The 18,103-nt window shown below is 37.2% G+C and overlaps 1 protein-coding gene and 1 pseudogene across 3 annotated transcripts in view; both read left to right on the plus strand.

Annotated features, from left to right (window-relative positions):
- Positions 1-18,103, plus strand: part of PTPN21 (protein tyrosine phosphatase non-receptor type 21) — a 67,460-nt gene that overhangs the window by 9,194 nt on the left and 40,163 nt on the right. The window lies entirely within an intron of this gene.
- LOC132529478 (HIG1 domain family member 1A, mitochondrial-like) lies at positions 2,202-3,494 on the plus strand (annotated as a pseudogene).

An 18,103-nucleotide genomic window follows, 5' to 3' on the forward strand; every position in this document is an offset into this window, starting at 1 on the left:
ATCTTTTCTTTAGGGTATGTCTTTTTCAAGAATTCTTTTAAAATCTTATATTACATTTGATAATCACATTTTAATCATGCTGTCATGGGTTTTAATTAGATTCATTGCAAAATATTATTTCTTATATGTCTTAATCTTTATCTTAATGTCCTTATTCGGCTTAAATTTACATTTGGTTGGAGTTTTTATTTTAAGTTTTAAAATCTTCAGTTAGGAAACAGGGACATTTAAAAAATCCTCAAACCTTTTGGGAAATTCCCTGACCATCCAGTGGTTAGGACTGGGCGCTTTCACTGCGGTGACCTGGGTTCGATCCCTGGTCGGGGAACTAAGATCCTGTAAGCCATGTGGTGTGGCCAAAAAAAAAAAAAATATCCTGGAAACCTTTTGAAGGTAACTTTATCATGCTTCTGCTATGATATGATAACACACACATTATGTGTTAGTTTTATAACTTAAATTTTAGAGGGCAGTTTTCTTTCAGCTATTTCTGAGTGTTTTGTGTAGAGGGGAAGGAGGGTCCTTGTTGTCTGCATGTATGGCCTACATACATAACTTTTTCAAATAACAGGTTTGAAATTGAGATGGATCCTAAGCCACCCCTAAGATTACCTCCAAAGCATTTTTTTTTTTTTTGCGATACGCGGTCCTCTCACTGTTGTGGCCTCTCACCGTTGTGGCCTCTCCCCTCGCGGAGCACAGGCTCCGGACTCGCAGGCTCAGCGGCCATGGCTCACGGGCCCAGCCGCTCCGTGGCATGTGGGATCTTCCCAGACCGGGGCATGAACCCGTGTCCCCTGCATCGGCAGGCAGACTCTCAACCCCTGCGCCACCATGGAAGCCCCCTCCAAGGCATTTTGATGAATAAGTTGAAAAGTCTAACAAAACTTAGAAGTTCTTACTTTGGCCTCTCATTTTAAAATTCTAATTATAGGCTTTGATATTTGGTTACTCTGTTGTGGTTTATCACAGATATTCAGAAAATGTTTTTAAAATTGTATTTGAAGTGCATCACACACATGTCAAGTTTTTATCCTTTGGAATGTAAACTCCATCAGAGCAGGACTGTGGTATCACCAGTGTCTGGAATAGTGCCTTGTACCTCATAGTACATGGTTGCTGAATCAGTGCCTACTTAGTTTAAAAATTAAGGTTCTTGTTTTGAATTTAGACTGATAAGCACAGACTGCAGTTCAGTTAAGTCAGCCTTTATTTGCTGTATGATTTTATTTCCTGGAGAGAATTGAACATTTACCAACTTTGAACAGAGGTAGAAAAGAACCTTTCTTCGTTAGATTTTCTTTTTCATTTTGGGCCTTCTTCTCAAATACCTAGAAAAAGGGTTTTAGAGACTCTCTGAGGTTAGATTGCTCTATCAGGGGAGTGTCAACTTCTCTGCTGAACTTTGAACAGGTTCTTATGTTTTCTGACAAATGGAGAAATTTTTTGGCTAAGGGATTTGTTGGAATAGAGAGGAATCATGCACTTAATACAAACCATTACTCTCAAGCACAACTTTAGAAAGTGTTCTTGGCCCTCAGAGTGTTTTATTTTAAATCAGTGTCTTAGGTATTCCAAATATCCACTGACCTATCTTGACTGTTATCTGAGCAGACCTCAAGAATTTCATGCACATTTCCTTCTGTACTAGCTGTTTTCATTTGGACTCTAAAAATAGCTGAAATATGTGTACGGTAAGAGTATAATACCTGCAAACTTTTTAACCTTTGGGCTGAGTAGTTATTCATTCAGGTATGTATGTTATAAAACAGGTAAGATTGACGTATAGACAAGGATCAGTAAATAGTTGAGTTAGATCTATTGGACCATCTGAAGCAAATGTAAATCTTAGATTGGCCTCTCTACCTAGATAAAGAAAGCTTTCCAAAGTCCAAACCTGATTATAAATGAGCAAGGATTTTTCTTGATTTTAGATTTTCTGTTATTTGTCTTACTTGGTCTAGATAATTAATAACTAGTCATATATATAAGTAGAGGGACTATACACATAAACATGGAGATATTATGCATTTTAGAATAATGTATTATCACACAAGTTATTATAGAATTTGGATACCTGTTTACTTAAAGAAATGGAATATTCAACCTTCACTTAATTTCTAATAAATTTAAGGGGTAATAGTCTGAGATGTTTTTCTCCCAGTGCTGGATTTTTCACCTAAGAGACATTGGAGATGTCCTTGAATCTCTGTCACCAATGATCTATCATAATAGTGTGGTCTCGAGAAGCCGGTAGGAGCCTGCGACGTTGTGCCGTTGTCTGAAGATTCTTCAATCACTATGTCAAGTGACACAGATGTTTCTCTTTCTTCATATGGTGAAGATTAGGGATCTAAATTTACCCTAAAAGCTAGAGAGGCACCATTTGTCCGCATTGGAATGGCAGGTTTTGCAGCAATCGTTGCATATGGATTATATAAATTGAAGAACAGGGGCAATACTAAAATGTCTGTTCACCTGATCCACATGCGTGTGGCAGCCCAAGGCTTTGTTGTGGGAGCAGTGACTCTTGGTATGGGCTATTCCATGTATCAAGAAATCTGGGCAGAACCTAAACCTTAGAAGAGGAGATGCTGTCTTGGTCTTGGTGGTGCTTGCTTTAGTTAGACATCTCATATTGAGGTTATATGTTTATGTTGAAAATAAATTCTGTGGGTCGGACAATAACATGGTAATTTGAATATTGGCTTCCTTTCTTGCAGGCTTGATTTGCCTAGTGGCTAGTTCACTAGTTAGGTCATTCAGGGGAGTCAGATGAGCACAAAAACATGTCACTTTTAAATGCACTTGATAGTGGTACAATGTCCACCTTCTTAAACTCTTCTGATAAAATTAGTTGTAAAGAGGACAACATGCCAAACCTGTAAATGCTCCCAGTTGCTGCAGACTGTCATATGCTTTTGATGTAATGTAGGAGTCCTATTTACCCCAGTTAATTTAACTCTTTCTGACTGCCTTGTGGACTGAGTACTGTTTTTAAGGTCTGGTTGGCTCTTGAAGAACCCTTTCAGAACAGTGCACGGAATACAACCTTATAAACCTCCCAGCAACTATGTGTGTGTTTTTAAACCAAACCTAAAGAGCTGGTAACAGCTGCTTTGAAGTAGTATCTGTTTCAGAATCATAGTTGTAAACATGAGAGTAACTTAACTGTAGATCCCCGTTTAGCTGTTTTGTAATTGCAGAATTATAGTTTGCTGCTGTTATAGTAGAATAATTTTGAAATGGCATTTTGAAATAGAAGTGTGTATTTTAAGTGCTAATGCAAAGGTAAATGAAAAATACTTTTTAAATGTGTGCAGTCTGTTTATTTTCTCTGAAAGAATCATAAATGTTAAACTAAATAAATTGCCTGTAATGGAAGTGATTTATGAGCAAGTTGGTTTGGTCAGACATTATACCAACTTTGGTATACTACAGAATGCTTTGTTGTACTTGTGAAATTCTCTTGTCTGACCTGAATTTACATTCCATGGTGATAACATGGTAAATGTAGTGTTATTAAAGTAAGTGAACACACACACAAAAATAAATAAATAAAAAATAGTGTGGTCTCATGACCACACTATGGAATTGAGATGCATTTGCTCATATGGGGAGGTTTGTGAGTTGTTACAAAATGGCAGACATGGGGAACTGACGGTGTTTTAGGGGCTCTAAGTTCTGTCCATTGTTCTTGGCGTATATGGTTCCAGATCTAATTCCTTATAATGCTAGACGCTCTAACAGCTTTCTGCTATCCTCCTCGCGGGTGGATGAACATTGTCATGCTGGAAGCTTGACCTGCCTTATCTCATTTAATCCTCACGATGAGTTGGGCATTGTTTTTCCATTTTAAAAGGAGGAAACAGAAGTTCTGAAAAATTGGGTGATTTGCTGTGCAAATCTGGGCAATCATACAGCAGAAGAGCCAGAATTTGAGTTTGTATCTGTCACTTCTGCTTGAACTTTAACTTTTAAAATTATAAATGACATGGACACCTTTGAGACTGTGATCAAAATACAGAATTTTGCATACAACTTCACGTGGGTCTTGGATACACCCCTCTTTCAGTCGTCTATGAGCTCAGGCTGTGGGTACAGTGGGTACAGTCGACTGTGGGTACAGTCGTCTATGAGCTCAGGCTTTGTACTCATGCAAGAGGCAATCTTTCCCCTTCTCTCGGCTTAACAGGATCTTTCTTCCCTAATCTTTCTTTTCTCCAGAGTGAAGGTGGTGGTAGGATGGAAGATTTGTGAAAAATTCAAGACCTTCATATTTTTAAGAAAATAATTTGCCTCTGAAGTATCACTCCTCCCCCACTTCCCCTGCAAATGCCTGTTTTTTTTTGTTTTTTTTTTTGTTTGTTTGTTTTTGCTGTATGTGGGCCTCTCACTGTTGTGGCCTCTCCCGTTGCGGAGCACAGGCTCTGGACGCGCAGGCCCAGCGGCCGTGGCTCACGGGCCCAGCCGCTCTGCGGCACGTGGGATCTCCCCGGACCAGGGCACGAACCCGTGTCCCCCGCATCGGCAGGCGGACTCTCAACCACTGCGCCACCAGGGAAGCCCCAAATGCCTGTTTTGAATGGCCTTTATCTTTAGATCTCAAAAAAGGCCATGTGGGGTATTCATTTCCTCACTTGGACAATTAATGTTAAGGAAAAAAAATCTCCCTTCAAGGAGGAAAGGGAGGAGGTTGTGAATGGTCGTTCCTTTATTGTACCTCTGATGGTAGATCCAAGTCTGTCTTCCCTACCAAACAGCACCTTTGTGCCCACCTAGGCAGTAGGTATGCGACAGTTCTCCAGTGAATGAACGGATGACTCATATTTCCTTCACGCATTAACCAATTCCCCCGGCCAGTTGTTGAGCGCTGTACTTCATTTGTCTTGTCAGACACACACCCTACCTGAACATGGCATTTTCTTTTCTGTTAACAAAGCCTTTGCTCATATCACTGCCTTAACAATATGTTGGTTTAGCAAATATTTTCCTATTTGGTTCTCCAAGCAGTTTGTTCATAAATAAATGTCACTTGAATTTATCTTTTAATGAACTGACAGGATACCCAGAGGCAATTTACATTCTTAAGAATCAGCTTAAGGGACTTCCCTGCTAGTGAAGTGGATAACACTCTGCGCTCCCAATGCAGGGGGCCCGGGTTCTATCCCTGGTCAGGGAACTAGATCCCACATGCATGCTGCAACCATGCCATACTAAGGAGCCCACGTGACACAACTAAGGAGCCCGCGTGCCACAACTAAGACCCAGTGCAACCAAATAAATAATAAATTAAAGAAAAAAAAAAAGAATCAGCTTAAGATGTTAATTTCAAAAAAAAGAAAAAGATGTTAATTTCACTAGAAGAAACACGCATGTCACAAATCCTATATGAGAAGTAGCAGCATGTTATAGAAATAACTTCTATCAAGGGTTTATGCCACCTTATATAGATCATCCAAATGAAATCACTAACAGGTGTGCAGAGTTTTTATTTATAAATAGGACAGAGTGTGTTATTTTGAACAAGCTTTAACTGAGCAGGCTAAGAAAAAACACAAGTAATTTCATGCTGGGTGGAAACAGCTCATTTCCTTGTGAATATAAAAACAACTTGTCTTTGCTCAGTCATGTTACAATTATTTAGACGGCTCAGACTTTGACTTGACAAATTAATTTCGATATCAAGTGGATTTTTAGCAGATTGAACTTTGTACCATCAAATTCAACTGCAGTTGGCAAAGCACGGGGTTTTGTAGGCAACAAGGAGGAGTTTTGGTGCTAATTGAATATGGGTTCAAATCCCTGTACACTACCTGTGTGGCCCAAGGAAACCAACTTCTCTGGATTTTGTTTCTTTCATATATGATACGGGATAGTAACAGTAGCTTTCTGTTGGGTACTGACAAGGTGCCTAGCACTGTACTAGATGCTTTACGTATATTTAATTTAATCCTGAGTTAATTGACTTCCTTCCTCCTTCCACCATCTCAGAGATGGAGTGGACCAAAGATGGGCAGTGTCCAGACCAAGGGGAGGTCCTGGTGCAGGTCACTTGTTGTAGTATAGAGTTATTTTTCTTTAGTCATTTCCGTTTTCTTTTGCATCATGTAGATTTGTTCGTTGGTTGGAATAATTTACTGAGAAAGATGGATTGGAGAAAAATGACTCAAGGTGTTGTCATTAAGTCAGCCAATTAAGTTCACAGCTACACCACTGAGAATAAAGATATTCCTTATAATACCCTTTCTCTTCTTCCCAGAGTTTGGAATGAATCATCTAGAAAATAACCTTAATTCTCACCCATATTTTGCAAATGCATATTTGTTTGTACTTTTATTTCTGGCATGTATTTTGAAGTCAGATTTATGTTTGAATGGTGACTTAAGGAAAAGAACACTTCTACATTCTATGTTGCAGTAGGATAACAGAAAGAAAAGTGAAGCATGTTTAATAATGAAGACTATATCTAAAACTACATATTATTATTTGTTCAATATCTGTGACCCATTGCTAGAGTGCGGACTTCACTGTCCATTACAGTACCCCCTGGGCCTGGCTGGGGCAACTAGTAAGTGACAGCCCCCAGCTAGAGTTCAGGTCTTTCAGCTGCAGGTTTAACACTTTTCCCTCAACGACGCTCTACCTTTGAGTAGAGCCATTTCCTTTGAGCCATTGCCATTTTTCTAAAGAAAAGCAATCCAATTGTTGTATTTTTTTAAAATAATTTATTTTAAAAGGAAAGAAAGAGAAAAATTGCCAAAGAAAAAGCCCCATTAGTGAAGGAAGCATTTAAGTGTAGAATTTTCTATACTACAGAAGATGTAATATGAAATTTTATACTGTTTAAGGGGACTTAAACTCTGATAATAAGAGTTAATATTACTTGAGCACTTATTGCATATGAAACATTGTTTTAAGTGTTTTTAATGTTTTCGCTTATTTTGATCCCCAACAATCCTATGAGTGAGGTACTCATATCCATCTTAATTTTACAGATGGTGAACAGAGACAAAGAGTTGTTAAGTAACTTGCTCATGGTTATGTGGCAGAGACCACAACGGGACTAGTTCTTCTGCCTTCTTTTTTTTTTTCGGTATGCGGGCCTCTCACCGTTGTGGCCTCTCGCTGCGGAGCGCAGGCTCCGGACGCGCAGGCTCAGCGGTCATGGCTCACGGGCCCAGCCGCTCCGTGGCATGTGGGATCCTCCCGGACCGGGGGACGAACCCATGTCCCCTGCATCGGCAGGCGGACTCTCAACCACTGCGCCACCAGGGAAGCCCCTTCTTCTGCCTTCTTGATCAGCATCTTTCCTCCCGGTATGTGACCTTGGGCCAGTGACAGGAGGCCTGCCACGGAGCGTGTGCCCTTAAGGACAGCCTGGCACAGTGCAGCCTCCCATATCTGATGGAGATTGTTTAAAGTACTCTTGAGATTTGTTATCTTTTATTTTAATTACTACTACAATTTATTTTGTTTAAAATATGTTTTTGAAGCCACATCAGGCAAAGAAAGATAAGTCTGAGAAGGAACATGAATCATGATTAGGCCGCAAGACACGGCTGGGAATGTCTGAAGTGCTGAGGGCAGAGCTGTTTGATAGGAAGCCTTTTGCGAGCTTGTTTCCTGGCAGAGTTGGAAGTAGCAGTCTGATGAAATACACCCCAGGAGAGTTCCCTGCCGAGACATTTTCCAAAGCAAGATCTGGTTGCACTGCTGTTGGATGAACTTGGGAGCTTCTAGAGTCAGAATCTGCATCCAGACAAGAAAAAGTGGTAGAACCAGTGAGCCTGTTGAAGCACTTGCTGCCTTTATTGATAGAACTGGATCACTGTGATTTAGCTGCTGTGCACACAGATATTATTTCCACCCGTTACGGCAGTTCACACCACCCAAGTGTTTCCGTTCTACCATCTGTGAATTATGAGCATGGGGACAGGGCCACTATAAATTGTTATTCCACTTTTAATTCCTCTTCTGCAAGTCATGATTCTATCATTTAACCTTTGCATCTGGTTTTTTTTAATTGAGACTTTTATCATTATATACCTTGAATATAGGGTAATTGGATATAGAATAATAGAGAATAATTCCTATTACCCTTGATAGCACATACATATTAATGGTAGTTCATCCTCTTCTACTTTTAAGTGTAATGAAAATATCTTATGTATTTTTAAGTAGAACTTCTAATAAAATGTAACTGGTGTTATGGTACTTAAACAATTAAAATATATCGAATGTATGTTTCTGAGTTATGTACCTCCAACCCCCCACCCCATTCCTTGATCCTCAATGAGGAGCATATAAAAGCAAATCCATTAAAGCCTTAAGTGTGGCCTTTATTAGATGGAACTTTATATTACTGATAGAAAAGGGAAGTAGCTTTTGTATGTTAAAAAGGGAAACAGTTTTACTCTTTTCTTGGAGTATTGGAAGAAGTATTTGCTATAAGTAGAAAACCACCTCGTAAATATGTGGGATAGAAAGTTATTTCTTGTATGATGAAAGCATGATTTGCAAATTTTGGTTGATGAAGAAAAAACAAATACAGCTTTTAGTAACAGAAGTCTATGAGTTTCTTCATGTGTATCTGTTTAGGATTTTAACCACGAAAGTAATTTCCCTGATTTTATCATCCTCAGCTTTTTCATGGTAATACTATTGAGAACAGTGGAGCTGCTATACATATATTTTTTTAAGGCAATGGAAAATATGTTGGGTAATATTCTTTTAGGCAATAGATATTAAATGTGACTAGATTCTTTCTTGAAATGTATAAGGCCCATATTCATTTATAGTTTTGGGGGGTTATAATTTTTTTTTTTTTGGCCACACTCTGTAGCATGTGTGGTCTGGGATCTTAGTTCCCCGACCAGGGATTGAACCTGTGCCCCCTGCAGTGGAAGTACGGAGTCCTAACCACTGGAGCACCAGGGAATTCCCCATAACCATTTCTGTATAACATAAAACAGCTATAATTTTAACCTGAGAAAAGTGAATGTCAGAAAAATAAGCAGCTATTCCTAAATATACCCATTTCAGCCCTTCTTTTCATTTTTATATTGTGTGGTTCCAACTTCTAAGAATATTGCTCACACTACTAACTGTCTATGGTGAGACAAGATAGAAGGAATAACTATGACTTGAGTTCAAGAAAACATGAAAAGTATTTTTTTCCTGTGACTTAATTGAAATCTAAAAACTGGAATATGGGCCAAATTAGACTGAGGTTATCTGGTTTTTTTCACTGTCCTCTCAATAAAAAGAGAACAGCTACTATTTATTCATTGCCTTAAAACACAGCATTTGTGAATTAAGCTAATAAGCAAGCCCCAAAAGGCCCAAATTTAGGAGATTTGAACAAAAAGAAATCTAACTAATTCATTTCTTGGAATGGCATATAAGACATGATCCTGCAATATAACAAACTAGTTAACTAAAATGATTGAAGAATGGAAGGCTCTGTTTTACCCTCAGTTTCGTGGGTCCTAAACAAAGTGACCTCGTATGTGGTAGTACAAATAGAGAACATCAACCTTTGATGTTGAAAGTGTGTGCAGTAACATCTGTTATTTCTGTCATTTTTGTGCAGTAAAATGTTATATGTACTAAATTTTCCTGTTTAATTCTAGCTTACTCTGTCAAAACGTGTTTGACATTTTAATTTTATAATTGAATATCTTTCTTCATAGCATTTATCAGTATCTAACTTCTCAGATAATTTTGCTTGTCTTTCTCCTCCTACTGGAATGTAAGTTACTTGAGGGCAGGAATTGTGTTCTTTTGTTCAGTGCTGTATCCCTACCACCCTGAACAGTGTTTGACTCACAGTAGGTATTCAATCAATATTCATTGAATGAAAAGATGAATCCTTCTAAGACTTTAGTCCATTTTTCTTAGAAAGTATATTTTTTGAAGAGTGATCTTACTGTGTTTCAGGATCATTGTTTCTTCATAGCATCTTACTGTCCAGGATGGTAAGTAGCAAAGCTGTGAGCAGTCCTCTGTGTAAATAGTGATCCCAGTTCATGTCCTGGACTTTCAAGAAATTGGCTTACCGTTTTACTTTTTTCCTGGAAGTTAAATGCTCCAATAACAACAACAAAATCTGGTCATTTAAGGACTTCAGTTACTTGGGCTTCAGTTTAATAAGTTTCAGTATAATTTCAAGACTAAGATGTACTTTTGATTGTCATCTTCTTGAATCCTCATATGTGTAGAGTACAGTGATATTGTATATTGTAACCTTGACTGTCAAATAGGTAATGTATTATTTAACCAATGATAGAAGAAAATGGATTGAAATTAAACAGAAAAGAAAAAAAAAATACTGTGTGCTTTGAGGCATTGTGACCATCACAGTATCTGTCAAAAAGAAGAAGTGCAGTGCTTCATTATTTATGGCACACACCGTGTAGAGGTAAGCTCTAGACTTGAATTAGGTTAATACTTGTTAACTGCCCTTGTTAGATGATCTCTGCCAGGGATAGGCTTTATCTAGTGCTGTCTCCTCTCATCTCCCTCCTGATGAAAAGTCTTCTGACTTCTGCCTAGTCTAAGAAAAGCATCAGGATAAAATTATAGTTGCAATTTTATATGGGATTAACTTTTATCAAACTCAGTGCATCAGTGGCTTAAAAAACCCTTTGGCTAATTTGTATGTCCCTCTACTTTAAAAATAGTACAACTAAAAAGACTCTTAAAATAATTAGACAAGAAATGACTTGGATTTGGAAAGGGTTTACATTCTGACAGGATTTGGACCTGCTTATAATAGCTGGTGTCTCTTTAAATGACTGTGATTTGGGGTACTGCACCTTTTATCCAAGCTCTAAAATTTGTAAACTGTCTTTTCATCTGAACAGAAAGCTGAATTATCAAAATCACCTTGTTTTCAGAGTAAATGTTAGTTCTTTTAAAGTAAGTCAACTATGTTGTGTCTGGAAAGAAGCCAAGTTTTGTAACTGTGCAACTTTTGTTTTTATGGAAAAATCATTGAATAACTTTATGAAAACTCCTGATATGTTTGTTCAGAACAAAATAGGAAAGGGTGAATATAAACATGACAGTGAGGAAGTTTCACAAAAATTATTCAGTGATAATTGAGGATTGATCTAGAGGATGCTAGAAGACTCAGATATTGAGAGGCTTCAATTGGAATGAGTTTCCCCACAGGTCAAGTCAGCTTGATTTGGTCACAGTGGGAGTAGAGAGAGCTGTGAGAAAGAGAAGCCAAGTGGAGGTAAAGTTTCTTATTGGGAAAGGTACTGGGTAGTTAGGAGTGGTGGGAGGCATGAACCAAAAACCATTAAAAAGAATTATTTAAGTATTTATTCATTTATTTTAAATATTTATTTTAATATTTATATTACATATAAATATTATTAATCTTTATCTTAAAATTTTTAAAAAAATATTTGTTTATTTTTGCTGGGTCTTAGTTGCGGCACGCGGGATCTTCGTTGCGGCATGTGAACTCTTAGTTGCGGCATGCATGTGGGATCTAGTTCCCCGACCAGGGATCGAACCTGGGACCCCTGCATTGGGAGCGTGGAGTCTTACCCACTGGACCACCAGGGACGTCCCCCAAAAGCCAATTATTAAAGGCTGGTTTATGGGGAAATTTTTTTTTTTTTTTTTTTTTTTTGCGGTATGCGGGCCTCTCACTGTTGTGGCCTCTCCCGTTGCGGAGCACAGGCTCCGGACGCACAGGCACAGTGGCCATGGCTCACGGGCCCAGCCCCTCTGCGGCACGTGGGATCTTCCCAGACCGGGGCACGAACCCGTGTCCCCTGCATCGGCAGGCGGACTCTCAACCACTGCGCCACCAGGGAAGCCCCGCTATGGGGAAATTTTTATTACAATTAAACCAAGCCCATAAACAATACAGGATGTGCGTAACCCCAAAAATTTGGACTCAAGGAAGAGAAAACATGATTCTGAGGAAACATCTAGATCAAGTAATGACTGGTAATAGTTGAAATTTAAGGCACACAGGGGAGCCTGTCTGTACCAAAGTTTTTGTATTTAAAAAGTAAATAAGTAAAAGGTCCTGGTAACTTTAAATAAAAGGAAGACATTAGTTTGACTATTATTTGGACATTTTTATTTTCATGGAAGAAGCATAACTGACTCAAGTTTTGTTCTGCTTTCTCAGACACACCTAAAGAGATCCTATCTGCTAAATTTAATGTACTCATAGCAAATGTTCTGAGTGCTTTTAAGTTTATCAGCACAATTAAAACTTGCAAAGTACTTTACCACAACGTTTTGAGGAAGGCAGAGTCCGTGTCATTTTCCCTATGGATAAGCTGAGACTCAGTGAGGAAGTGACTTGCTCAAGAGCTGGTCAGTGGTGGAGCCAGGATTCAGAAGCCGAAAGCCTTTGGACCATCAGTCTGTGCTCTTGGCACTACACCGTGCTAGTGGCAGCTATGGGAATTGCAATAGCCCCCTGGAGGAAACATCAATAGAAATAACAGCAGTTCCCCAAACAGCAAAAAACTGAAATATCTTTCATGGCTTTGGAAAATATGGTTGAACTTACAAATGAAGTAATGAAACCACAGTTGGCTCAAGTACTGTAAAGCTGTATATAAAATAAGTTATTTTTCTAACTATATTTGGGAAATGAAATAACTAACTTTGCCTTATAACTAAGGAGAACTATTTGGTCCAGACTTTTTTTTTTCTTACTTTATTTATTTTATTTTTCGCTGCGATGGGTCTTCATTGCCATGCGCGGGCTTTCTCCAGTTGCGGTGCGCAGGGGCTACTCTTTGTTGCGGTGTGTGGGCTTCTCATTGCGGTGGCTTCTCTGGTTGCGGAGCACGGGCTCCAGGTGCACAGGCTTCAGTAGTTGTGGCTAGCGGGTTGTAGAGCGCAGGCTCAGTAGTTGTGGTACACGGCATGCTCCGCGGCATGTGGGAACCTTCCAGACCAGGGCTCGAACCCGTGTCCCCTGCGTTGGCAGGTGGATTCTTAACCACTGCGCCACCATGGAAGCCCCCTTTTTTAATAAATTTATTTATTTTATTTTTCAAACTATTTATAATGCCAATTTTTAGAAAACTTTATAAACTTCTCTACCCCTCAGTGTCTACAAAAGGACACTGACTAATTTTTAGCAACAATGATTGTTATTAAATACATGACTAATTAATGTTTAGAGTTATTTGTTCCTTTGAAAAATAACTCCAGGCTACTTTGCCTTTGTAATTCTTTATAACTTCCTTTGAAAGGGTTTTTGTTTGTATGTGTTCTCTCTTGGTGAAACAGTGTTACCCATCACTTCCTGCTGCTGCCAACATGCTACTTAACAAGTCTTTCCCCTTTATTTGTCTTTTTTTTTTTTTTTTTTTGTCTGCACTGCAGGCTTATGGGATCTTAGTTCCTCAACCAGGGATCGAACCCAGGCCCAGGGCAGTGAAAGTACACAGAATCCTAAACACTGGACTGCCAGGGGATTTCAGTAATTTGTCATCTTTTAATCTGCTTTTAATTGGATAACCAGATTACTAAACTCATTACAAGTATGTGTAAAATAAAATTAAAAAAAGTTCTGTAAAAGAGGAAGGAGAAATTTCTTCTTTGTCAAGGGCATATTTTTTTTTTTTTTGGGCATATACTTTTATTGCTTTGATTTTGACAAATTTTTCATTACTCAAACACATTCTTGCTTATTCTGTGTTTTTCATTTATGTTCACATAGTTGAGTTTGCCAGGTATTTGTCAAACTGTACAAAATCTTGACCTAAGTATAGATATTAGAAAGTAGAAAATATAAATAGCCCGTAGCTAGGTTCATCTATTTCTGGTTCATTTTTTTCCCCTTAGACTTTTTCAAATACACTGAATATGATGTATTTAAACATCTAAAAATAAAGTTTTAAAATTGTGTATTTGATTTTGAGTGGTTCTGATCCTCAAAAATATCTTTTTTGAGATGAAATTCACACAACAGAAAGTTAACCATTTCAAAGTAACAATTCAATGGCATTTAGTACATTCACAATACTACCTCTGTCTAGTTCCAAAACAATTTTATTACCCTAAATGAAAATCCTCTACCTATTAAGCAGTTACTCCCCATTCCTCCCTACTTCCACACCTCACAACCACCAGTCTACTTTCTGTCTCTGTGGATCATCTATTCTGGATATTTCCTTTAAATGGAGTTATACAACATGTGACCTTTTGTGACTGTCTTCTTTCACTTAGCGTAATGTTTCTGAAGTCCATCCATGTTGTAACGTGTCTACTTTTTAAAAAAATGATTGAATAATGTTCCACTGTATGTATATTCCATAATTATCTTTTCATCTACTGATGGACATTTGGCTTGTTTCCACCTTTTGGCTACTGCAAACAGTCCTGCTATAAACATGTGTTTACATGTATTTGTTTGAGTGCCTGTTTTTAGTTCTTTCAGGAAAATATATAGGAGTGGAATTGCTGTGTCACATGGTAATTATATGTTTAATTTTTTGAGGAGCTGCTAAATTGTTTTCCATAGCAGCTGAACCACTTTACATTCTTACCAGCAATATACAAGGGTTCCAATTTCTCCACTTCCTCAGCAACACTTATTTTCTGTTTTAAGTTATAGCCATCCTAATGGGTGTGGAATGGTATCTCATTGTGGTTCTGGGTTGGTTTTCACTACTGGTGATTGAGCATTTTTTCATGTGTTTCTTGGCCATTTGTTTGTGTTCTTTGGAGAAATATCGAAGTCCTTTGCCTGTTTTTAAAAATGAGTTGTTTGTCTTTTTGTTGTTGTGTGAGTTCTTTATATATTCTAGATTCTAGACCCTTATCAAATATATGATTTGGAAATATTTTCTCCCATTCTGAAGGTTGTCTTTTTGCTTTCTTGATTTGGTTCTTTGATGCACACAGTTTTAAATTTTGATGAAGTCAAATATGTTTTTCCCTTTGTTTCTCATACTTTTGGCATCATATCTAAGAATCTGTTTCCAAATTCAGGGTCATGAAAGTTTACTTCTATGTTTTCTTCTCAAGAGTTTTATGGTTTAGTCCTTACATTTAGGTCATTGATCCAGCTTGAGTTAATTTTTGTATATGGTGTGAGGTCAGGGTCTAGCTTCCTGCTTTTGATTGCGGATCTTTAACTGTCCCAGAACCATTTGTTGAAGAGACTGTTTTTTTCTCCGTTGAATAGTCTTGGTACTCTTGTTGAAAATCAGTTGACCATAGATACATGGATTTATTTCTGGACTCAGTTCTATGTCACTGATCTAAACGTCTCTCCTTATACTGGTATCTCACTGTTTTGATTATGGTAGCTTAGTAGTAAGTTTTAAAATTAGGAAGTGTGAGTCTCCCAACTTTGTTCTTTTTTGATATTGTTTTGCCAATTTGGGTCCCCTTGCAGTTCACATGAATCTGAGGATTGGCTTTTCCATTTCTGTGAAAAAGGCTCTTGGAAGTTTGATACGGATTGCATTTGAATCTGTAGGTCACTTTGGGTAGTGTTGCCATCTTAACAATATTAAGTGTTCCAGTCTGTGAACACAGAATATCTTTCCATTTAATTTCTTTCAGCAATGTTTTGTATTGTTCAGTATACACATCTTTTCACCTCCTTGGTTAAATTTATTTCTAGGTATTTTATTCTCTTGGATGCTATTATAAATGGAATTGTTTTCTTAATTTCCTTTTTGAATTTTCCGTTGCTGGTATATGGAATCCATACTGATTTCTGCATGTTGATCTTGAACCTTGCAACTTTGCTGAGTTTATTGGCTCTAGTAGTTTTGTTGTTGTTTTGGTAAGGGCTCTTTTGGGATTTTTAAAAATATATAGGATCATGTCATCTGTGCATGGAGATGGTTTTACTTCTTACTTTTCCAGTTTGGATGCTTTTATTTCGTTTTCTTAGCTAATTGCTTTGGCTAGAATTTCCAGTACAGTGTTGACTAGTGGTGTTGAATATGGGCATACTTGCCTTGTTCCTGATCTTAGGGCAAAAGCTTTCAATCTTTTACCATTCAGTGTGATGTTAGCTGGGGATTTTCATAAATGCTTTCAAGAAGTTCTCTTGTATTCCTTGTTTGAGTATTTTGATCATGAAAGAGTGTTGGGTTTTGTCAAATGCTTTTTCTGTGTCAATTGAGATGGTTGTTTTTTTCCCTTCATGTCAATAATATGTCACATTGATTGATTGTTTTATGTTGTACTCCTGGGTTGAGTCCCACTTGGTCATGATGTATAATCTTTTCAGTATGCTGTTGGATTCAGTTTGCTAGTATTTTGTTGAGGATTTTTGCACCTATTGTTATAAGGGATATTGGTTTATAGATTTCTTTTATGGTGGTGTCTTTTGTCTGGCTTTGGTATCAGGATAATGCTGGCCTATAGAATGAGGAAGGAAATGTTCTCTACGTGTCTTTGATTCCCTCTCCCCCTTTGTTTTCTTTATGGATAGGTTTAAATTTTTTTGTGGGGGGAGAGAATTAATTATCTGGCTTCTCAAGGTTGTCATCCAAGACAAATACCCCAAAGTGGACTTATACAGAAAATTCTATGCCTGACGAAATTTAATCACAACATTTTATTGCTCAACCTCTACGTACTCATCTCAGAAACAAACCATATTATATTATAAAATCTCTGGAATCAGATGTTGTTATTTCAGTATGTATGTGTAGAAATTCTAAGAAAGCATTGAGTCCAAGGGTTATAATATTATGAGATTTTAGTTACTCATATGTATATAAACATTTCTTGGAGCAATTTTAGAAATATGATACCTCCTTGAAAGTATTTACAAGATATAAACTTTATTTTGGCTAGCCTGAACTACCACTTAAGAGAGAACTTGAACACAGGGACAGGTACCAAAGCAAATACTTTACTACAACATAAAGTGGGTTAGTGTTCAAATGTCTAAAATCTTAGACTTTCCTATGACTAAAATAGCTAATCAATAAATAATTTGCCAAATCTGTATTCAGCTGTTTGCACAAAGTTCTTGATACTCGTTTATAAGGTATATAATTTGTAAATAAAAAAGCTAATTATGATGCAATTTTACAAATGTACTTCTTGATTTTCTATCCATATGTGGCATAATAAATGCATTGCTATAATAAACAAACAGCAGATTTTTAAGAGTTTATTTCTTCTAGAATGTGCTTATTTTTAGAATGCCAGCAAATTATTCAGATATTTTTGTATATCATGATCAGTTCACAAAAGGTGCAGCCACAAATTATGTAATAAACCTATAGTTTTATAATTCTATTTAAATTTTTGTGTTTGGAGGATTCAGGCCCAACTAGATTTAAAGGGAAGAGTAATGTTTACAAAGAGTATTTTTAAGACCTTTTAATTTTGATTAAAAGTGATATACCGTTATGACCAAAACAGTTTTAGATTCTAAAGAATATCCAGTCTTCTGTGTTTATGGCAAAAAATAAATATTTATCGAATTAAGTGCATAGCAGTGGTATGTTTTATAGACCAAACATGGTACATGCAGCCTAGTTCTAAAATAGAACACAAAACATAAATACAATGAACAGAAATGTATTGTGTTGTAATCAATCCAAATAAATGTAATTAGAAAAGTTTTTTTTTGTCAGGGTCTTTAATCGATTTTGTTGGTGTTTAGCAGAGTGGGTGAAACTAAATAATCTTTTATAAATATAGTGGTTTTCTAGTGGCAAAATGCATTCATATGTGTTTCACATTTAGGTCTCATGATGGAGTTATGAGGGAGGTATTACCTTATTTTACACTTGAGAAAACCGAATTGTACTGATTGATTTTTCCACTTCACAGTGAGCAAGTATTGGAAATTAAACCCAGGACTTTGGACTTTTAGCAACATCTTTCTGTTACCAGATTTTTCTTTTCTGTAAGTTGCAGTTCAGAAGAAAGAAGGAATAGGAATAGTACCTGTTTTCCAAAAATGTGATACTATTCTTTTCCTACAGGTAACATATAACTTATTTTATAAACATAATCATAACTTCAGAAAATAACAACAGTAGGACTCAGACTTTGTGCTGTATTACAGTGTGTTTGGATTTTCAAAAATAATGATCTCCACACAGCTTTTCAAGGATAGGTTGTT

This window comes from Lagenorhynchus albirostris, chromosome 1, assembly GCF_949774975.1.
Source record: "Lagenorhynchus albirostris chromosome 1, mLagAlb1.1, whole genome shotgun sequence".
In the NCBI taxonomy this organism is placed as follows: Eukaryota; Metazoa; Chordata; class Mammalia; order Artiodactyla; family Delphinidae; genus Lagenorhynchus; species Lagenorhynchus albirostris.